The following is a 9,019-nucleotide window of genomic DNA, read 5'->3' as shown; positions in this document are numbered from 1 at the left end:
GTGATTTTCCAATTCCCTATTTTTTCCTGATTTTTTAGACTATTTTCAGGAAAATTCCAGAACATTGATTTTTTTATTTGAATCAAAAAAGTGTAATAATTACAAGATACATATAACTTGCATAATGCAAGGGTAAAAGCACTAGTTTTCGACTCATTCATATGAAAATTGGCGCAGATTTCTTGTAGCAAATTAATATATTTTATCGTTAAAGAACAATAAGTCTATTTTTAGAAATGGTATTGTTCGTTTTGTTGAGGAATAGATTCTCATGCACATTTTGAACGTGGAAAAATAAATACTCACACGTCAGTTTCTATGGCACTTTCATAGAAGCATGCAACTTGCATTCAATGTACAATTCAACATAATGCGTTACATGTGCGTTACGTGTTAGTTTTGTTAGCTACGACGCCATCCAATATATGACAAACATGGTGGGAGAATATTTTGGTGTGACAAAATTATTTCGGTGTGAGTCTATTAGCGGGCAAAATCCTCAATAAATTTTGACAAATAAATCTGTACCACACCCAACATAATTTTTTGAAAAAATCAAATTTGTTTGACAACTACCGAAAAGCTAAACATTACATATAATTTGCAATTGGATTAGATGGACAAATTGATGTGAAGATTTGCGAAAAAGTTACACGTCTTCTCAGTGAAAATCGAATTCACGACTCCTTGATTTCTAGTTAGGGCGCGTTACCCCCGTTCCGAAAGCACTTGCGAAAAAGGACCACGTGATTATTGAGCTGAAATCGAATTAAGGTTAACTTCTGCGTTCATGAGTCCTCTCATGGCGTAGGGGTAACGCGCCCTAACTAGAGATCAGGGAGTCGTGAGTTCGATTCTAACTGAGAAGACGTGTAACTTTTTAGCAAATCTTCACATCAATTTGTCCATCTAATCGAATTGCAAATTATATGTAATGTTTAGCTTTTCTGTACTTGTTAAACTTCCACTCGGCTGGTTAGCCGTAAACCACGATTCATAATTAAAAACAAGCAAATTTGATTGGTTTTATTGAAATATTTTGCTTACCAAAATAATTATTTTTAAATTCTATGGGAATCCATGTAGATTTGGAAATGTTATTTGATGAATGTAATATTTTGGGGCCTTCCTTAGCCGAGTGGTTAGAGCCCGCGGCTACAAAGCACAGCCATGCTGAAGGTGTCTGGGTTCGATTCCCGGTCGGTCCAGGATCTTCTCTTAATGGAAATTTCCTTGACTTCCCTGGGCATAAAGTATAATCGTACCTGCCACACGATATACGAATGCAAAAATTGCAACTTTGGCAAAGAAAGCTCGCAGTTAATAACTGTGGAAGTGCTTATAAGAACACTAAGCTGAAAAGCAGGCTCTGTCCCAGTGAGGACGTTAATGCCAAGAAGAAGAAGAATTTGATGAATGTACAGCAAATTTTAAAAAAATGCTGGAGAAAAGCCGAGAAATTTCTTTCCAGGAATTTATCGAGGAATTCTTGAAAAAGTTTATAATAGATTTCATCGAATAATGCAATTAACCGTGGATGAATTTAAAAATATTCCTTATGAAAATGCTTGGGATGAATGAAAAAACATAGGTGTAGGAACATTTGTTAGGTTTGTTTTTTGGAAAAATGTCGAACATTTTTTTTAACTCTGTAATAAACCGTTGCGAACAACTGTCGAAAATAGTGAAAGAATCAATTAAAAAACATCTGGAGGATTTTTTTTATTTTCAGAGTGATCTCTATAAAAATTACAGGTGGTAAAGACTGGACTTGCAAAATAGGAGGGGGGAAAAATAACCAAAAATTTATTTTAAATCTTCTAAAATTTTCAGGGATCAAATAACTACTAGGCATGTATGCCTCGCCTAATAATAATAGGCATATATGCCTCACATGCGCCACCCAACTGGAATCGGCCAATTTACTAATTCTGGACAAACATTTGAAAAGGGCTCAAGAGGTCTTGGTCATGGACAATGGTGAGAGTGTGACGTCTGTTTGTTTGTGGATATATTTTATCATTAATTACTTTTTTTTGTGTGGTATTCAGTTGGAGCTGACAGCTTAACTTGTCAAGGCTGAACCCTCGGTCTGGCTTTTGCCAAGTTTCCCCTCTACCAGGACCAATACTCAGACGGACTAGGTAATGGCGCCCACATGAAAACTGCTTTTTTATTAGTATTGTGACGTGGTAGTTTTTGAAAAGTACCCATATTCCCTTGCTTCTGAGAAAAGGAAGCATTGTGAAAATCAGCAGCTCCATCAGAATTTGTTTGAAATAGTAGTGTAGTAGTGTCATTACTAATACTGTCTAGTCGAAATGGTTTTGAATAATTTGTCATTCAAGTGCTATTCTGATTACACCTGTCTTTTAAGTAAGATTAGAGTCTTAAATGTCAATTGTCGTCAAGTCTTAACAAAATTAGGCTGTTTAGTAGTAGTTCTAGTTAATTTCATTATTTGTTGTTAAAAGTATTTATTGGTCATCACGTTCATATATCCTTAAAGAAAAATGTCGCTTTCCGTGTCTGTTCAACAATTTTTCGAAACTAGCAAGTGTACCCTAATGATCGATCTCAGCGTCTTACTTTCCATAGTCATTTATATAGTGAATATTGAAGAGTAATGTTACCTTAGGCTTCTATTACAGTCTCCTACAAGATTTACTTTTCGGTGGCAAATGCAATGCTTCACAACGCCTACTTTCTACTTGTAAATTTTACGAAAATGAAGCTGGAATTAGATTATTTATACCGCTGTTACAAAAGAGGTGTTTCTTTTGATGGCAATGTAAAAACCATATTAAAATAAGATTGTCGCCACTTATTTCTACTCAGTGAATCTACTAGTCATTTTCCTAAGAGTTCCGAAGTATTCCCTACGTCGTATATGATAACGATGTATCTAACTAGCTAATAGTAAGAGTGGCTACGGATCATTCTGGTTAGCAAAAGGCAAACTGAACGTCACCAATAGTATCAATGTCCACTTCGAATAAATTAATTATTTGAAATGGGCATCAATTCTATCAATGACGCAGAATGTCCGTTGGATCACATCCGAGATATTATTGCGTCTATGCCATATGAATTATGACGCGGCTTTAAGCAAAAAAATGGCAAAATGTGATACCACCACTACAGGTTACGCCTTTGATTTCCATCATATGGGCTAATGGATTATGCCCTCCCATCGCGGCAAGGTCGCATAACCAAGGGGAGGGGATATTTTATCATGAATTAGGCTGATACAAATATTAATTTTCTTTTATGTCACCCCCCCCCCTTCAAAAATCCGAAAAAATTGAAGGGGAGAAAAAAAAAGATTCATATTTTTTTTTGACATCAGTAAGGTTTTTTATTTTTAGATTAAAAACCAGGTAAAATAATGATCAAGATGACGATTGGAAAAAGTTTAATAACTATAGTTAAAAATAAAAATTTGAAAGAAATAACTTTTTTTTCGTTTTTATTTTTTTGTTCCTTGTTTATTTCATCCCCCCTCGTAACTTCCAAGTGGTCTCGGACATAAAAGAAAATTAATATTTGTATCAGCCTTACTCCTTCAAAATTATTTTCCTAAGTGTACACTAAAATGAATTTTATTGTAGAAACTACTGAATCCATGGTAGAATTGAGAACTGCACCAACGATTTTCAACCGACTACATTCATCTGTTAACTCTACCAAAACATAGTCAACATCACTACACAAAAAAAATTTCTTCTGTCAATTTAACCAGAGTTGCAGTATTTATGACTAGAAACATTCTAGATTTGAGAAGTTTAGCATCATACTTTTGACCACACTGTGTTGTACGGTGGATGTCACGGATTGAAATACAATGCTTTGTAGAGGATGCTACTATGGACATAGTCAAATTTACTGCACTGCTCAGTGATTTTCACCAGATTATAGTAAATTTAACAGATGTTTGTAGTCGGTTGAAAATCGTTGGTGCAGTTCTTAATTCTACCATGGATTCGGTAGATTATACAAGAAAATTTGTTTGCGTGTAGCCAAAATTCCCTAAGAATTAGGGTACCGGTACCAATGGTTGTAATGTACCAGTAGATTGGACTATGGAATAAAACGTACATTTTTCGATAAAAACGACATGTGCTATTTTTGATGAATTGATCGGCTCTAGTTAGTCAATTCGCCAATTTAAGCTTTTTATTGTAGAAAGTCATATAAATAATTAAGTTTACGTAAAAAAAAATGCTCCCCTTGCACCAATAGTTGCCGTCGTGTTCCCAGTAGTGGTTCAACAGTTGGAAGCAGTTTTTAAAATGGATGTATAAAAATGAAGAAAATGTCGCAGAGATGATCTTTATGCTTCATTCGAAAGATATTAGTTGCTGTTCCGAGGGAAATATGTTAAACCTATGTAAAAAAATATCATTTTGTTTAAAATTCCTTGTACCATTCCCGAACGTCTACTACTGGAACACGTGTACCAATAGTGGCTCAAGCGATGTATGTTAAAAAAAATAGTTTTATCACTTTTTGTATTTTTTCCTTATAGTAGAGGTTGAAATCTTTCTGTTGACGCCAAAAGATCTCTGTTAAGGCTTTTTGTTATGATTTTTTTTATAGCTTAGGTAGTCCACTAATGTCACCGGCACCCTACAGGTTTTTTCCAGGTTGAATAAAATTCTCTGATAATTCCAGGTCGTAGACACCCTCAAGCAGCACTTCAATACGACACATAATGTAGCCAAATATGAGCTCAATAGCTTCAAGAAAATAAACCTTGCCGGAGTGAATTAAATCCCTTCAATAAGTTATGGAGAGCTTCAAAAAATAAAATAAATTAAAAAATTGACTTCACTGCGATCCCCCTGAAACCTACAAAAATGACCCCCCTCCCCATGATAAGGTTTTTGTGTGAAAATAAAAAAAATCGTAATGGCGGCGCAAGAAATCTCAGACCCCCCCCCTCAACCCATAAACCCTTACGTAATTAATGGACGGCCCCTAAAGTAACTGTACCATATTGTACTCTTGTTGTATCTGTTCTTGTGAATACTTATAAGTTAAGGTCGGAAGAGTATAAGAGAGTAACAAGGCACTAAGACCCACCTATTTGTCATAGATAATAAGGAGGTCGAAGTTGAAAAATGGCTCAATCAGCATCTGAGGTTGGTTTCAACTCATGAGACAATTTCTTTCCGAGTTCAAGAGTTTATCTTTCGATATCTAGGAGGGAAACGATTCCGAATCAGTGGAAGTAGCAGACCGCTTAACTTCTAAAATAAGATATTTGTTTCAAGGAATCTAAATGTTTCATGGGATGAAACCTGTTTACAGTTTCAAAAAAACGACTTTGAACCTTATGAGTAGAAGCAATAATTTGATACGCGCTAGAGTACCGGATGCATGGTTAAAATCAGTATCATTTAACCAGCTTAGTGGCCGAACCTGATTAAGGGGCGCGCTTTTGAGAGTTTAATGGTGACAAACTGATTTCTCCAAAAGGTATAAATAGCGGTATCTTTTTCTAAAGAGGCTCTATGCAAAATGGTAAAGAATGATATTTGTATAAAAAACGACTACTTCATTATTTCTCAATAGTAATGGAGTAGAACGACATGCACTAAACAAAGGACACGGGTATACCACAAAAGATCAAAGAAAAACTGGTCGCAGTTGTTCATCCCGAACAGAAACAGAAAGTAACTGAAATGTCGAATGGATTGCACAAGACAATCCGAAGTGAATTTCTTTCCAACAAAGCAATAACTTCATTTAATTAACTCCTCTGTATCTCATATTTCTCACTTATAAAGAAAGTTCCAAAACCCCAGCTTATCATACCGACGTTCCGAAATTGGGCACCAAAAGCCCGTCACACATTCGCACAGATAGAAAATAAACTCCTGGGAGCTTACTCGTTCTCCAGCGAGCACAGGCGGCCGTTCGGGTTGGTCACAGCGATGGCCAGCTGCTTCGCGCGCTCGACGATCTGCTTGCGCTTCTTGGACGACACGGCGTGGGCGATTTCGGCACAGTAGACGCGGTTCTGCATCATCAGCACCTCCAGCTCGCGCACGGTTGTGGACCAGGAACTTCTTGAAGCCGTTGGGGAGCATATGGCGGGTGCGCTTGTTCGATCCGTAACCGATGTTTGGCATCAGGTACTGACCCTTGAAGCGACGGCGCACTCGGTTGTCAATACCTTTCGGCTTACGCCAGTTGGGCTGCAAACAAAAAAAGAGGATTCGATCAGCAAAGAACTCACCTTCCGGTGTTACAAGGCTGGCAACAGTTCTCTTTTTAGAAACGTAGTCTCTATTTTAATGCAAGAAAAGGGCTGGTGGTAGCGATGAGTGTCTTGAAATAGGAACTTTAGATACTTCTAGCTGGAAAAACAGAGACCGAACGGGAATTAAAATAAGAACAAACAAGAATAAAGCAAAACTAAACCTAACAAGAACCAAGAGATAAGGGTTTGATTTGTAATAAAATCAGAGTGATCATTTCTCTAAGAATAAGTTTTTTTTTAACTCCATTAAATACAAGTGATATTGCTCGTATTACTGTGTGCATTTTTTCACGATTGTTTCTGGGCATTTTATCAAAAATAATGGAGGTATTTACCAAAAGATTCAGATATTACTACGAAGATTTCTTCAGGAGTTCATTAAGTGAGATTATTGGTCATGGAATTCCTTCAGAAAATTTGTTCTGAATACCTTATTAGTAAGGTATCCTGGATTGAAAACCACATAAATTACCTTATATATTTCAAGAAAGTTCTAAGTCCTTCTGGATTTGATCCACTGATTCTTCCATCAATCCCTTGGTCATCCTTGAAGAACATCTTCAAAAATTCAATCAGAAATTTCTCCAGGGATTCTTGAGCATTTCAGCAAAATTGTCCTTCAAAATTTCTTCAGAAATTCCTAGTTAGTATTTCGAATCACAATTCAATGCAAGAGACTAAAGAGACCATTATGGTTAAAAGAAAAAGACTCCTAGAGACCTTCAATTAAGAATAGACTTGCATGAAACTAGAGACCTGCTACCAGCCCTATCCGGTGTAAACAAATTCGATTTGGTAAACAAAAAGGCACCCTCCCCGTGACCCCAAATTCCCGAATACTTACGGCAAGCTTGTCATAGCGATCGGACTGATGGCGGATGAACTTCTTCGTCCGCTTCTTGACGATCTTGGCTTATAAGCTGGACGCGGGACCATTTTAGCTTCTGGGAAGAAGAGAAGATTGAGGTTAGGATCGGTCGTACGTTCCTGATAATATTAATACTGAATTCCTCGGCGGAACCATCAAGCTGATGGTTATCTTTTATCACTGAATCGGATTATTGTAAGTAGTTAGTTGGATTATTCTGTATTTTTACGGATTTACACGAAACGTGTCATAAAATCATTCCTTCAGTAGTCCTCCAACGGGGCCTAGTAACAAATTAGTTTTTCCACCAATTTCCACCGAACAGCACACCGAAACCAACTTTATTCAATCATATTATATTATCGCCATCACAAAACAGCACTTTTGTAATTATTTCAACAATTTTCCACCGGGAAAACACGGGAAAATTACTTACATTGATCAGAGTACAACACGCGGCTGATCGTTCGGGAAGAAAGGAACACCGAAAAGAAGGTCCGGCAAGGGCAGAACAGCGATGACAGCTCGCGAGCTGTCAGTTGACAGACAGCAAGACAGCGGAATTGTTCGTCAGGGTTGGCAAGACTGCCGAGTGACGAGGGGTGTGATGAGTGTGAGAGGTGTGAGATGAACAGTCCAAGTTAAGGTCAACGTTGCTGCTAGACTAGAAATGGACTCGTAAATAGGCAGCGTGGCGCGCTGGACTGGCTAGCGCTTTGCAGCTTAGGGCCCATTCGCAATTTCATAACGCTTTAGGGGGTGGGTGGGTGTCCGAACGTTGTTACGGCTCATATTGCTGTGTGCGTTTGAAACGCAAACATCAAATGCGGGAACACCAAACGCGGTAAGATTTTCCACAAGAAATGCGATGTCAAAGATAAGTTTTTCTATCTAGGTCAGCGGTGATTTAGATAATCGTTGCTAGGCGTCCTTTGATTGGTTTGTGTTACCGGCATTTGGAGGACATTTAGTCAAGATTTGCACCTCAAATGCAAACAGCAATACAAAATTTTAGAGTATGAATACAAAAAGCGTCACGAGGGGGTGGGTGGGTGTCTAAAATGGCCATTTTTAAGCGTTATGAAATATATGAACAGCCCTTAGTGCTGCTCCAGCGGACGCATCGAAATAGGTCGCTCGAAGACTACATGAAAAACTCGTCAGTTTTTTTTTATTCAACAACATACAGTGACTCACCTCATTTTCGTACGGGGCACTGTTTCTACATCAAGTAGTTTTAAAACTATTAAAGAATTTACGGACTTCGATATACTTTATCAATCACGAAGGTCGTAGGTGTCATCTATTGCTCGGCAATAACAAACTCTGTTCATTCGCTAATATCTTTTGAATAAGGGAAAAGTGTTGAATTTGTGTCTAAAATTGAGCCAATCCCATATTCGTACACCTAACAAAAATCAAACATACAACATTCAAAACTATTTTTTTTATGTGCAAGATGATAGCTCAATATCTTCATTACGTTGTTCAGATATAGTAGAGTACATTTGGAAAAAAATAAAAGCAGACATATTTGAAACTTAAGTAAATTTAAGAAAAATACCACTTTTCAATGTTTTTTGCTAAAACAATCTAATAAATAGAACAATAACGAAATTTTTTTCAAGTTCACTTCATTAACAATGATTAATACGAATACTGAACGAGTTTCAAAAACTTATAATCAGTTTAAGAGGACTTACGAGTGGATATCGGTATCTCATATTTCACAATCTTGGTTAATATCCCGCATACAAATTTACCATTACCGGAACACTTCCAACATTAACACAGACATTCGCGGTGTAATCACCATAATCGAATATGGTACATAAATAGTTCATAAGTTATGGTAAAACAGTATATGAACCCTGCTTTATACC

The 9,019-nt window shown here is 37.1% G+C and overlaps 1 pseudogene; it reads right to left on the bottom strand.

Moving 5' to 3' along the window:
- Positions 1–5,750: 5,750 nt before the first annotated feature.
- Positions 5,751–7,212, bottom strand: LOC110681286 (annotated as a pseudogene).
- Between the last annotated feature and the right edge of the window lie 1,807 nt (positions 7,213–9,019).

The sequence above is a fragment of the Aedes aegypti genome, unplaced genomic scaffold (assembly GCF_002204515.2).
Source record: "Aedes aegypti strain LVP_AGWG unplaced genomic scaffold, AaegL5.0 Primary Assembly AGWG_AaegL5_hic_scaff_665_PBJ_arrow, whole genome shotgun sequence".
NCBI lineage: Eukaryota > Metazoa > Arthropoda > Insecta > Diptera > Culicidae > Aedes > Aedes aegypti.
The sequence above is the reverse complement of the archived record's forward strand: the minus strand, read 5'-3'. Positions and strand labels throughout refer to the sequence as shown.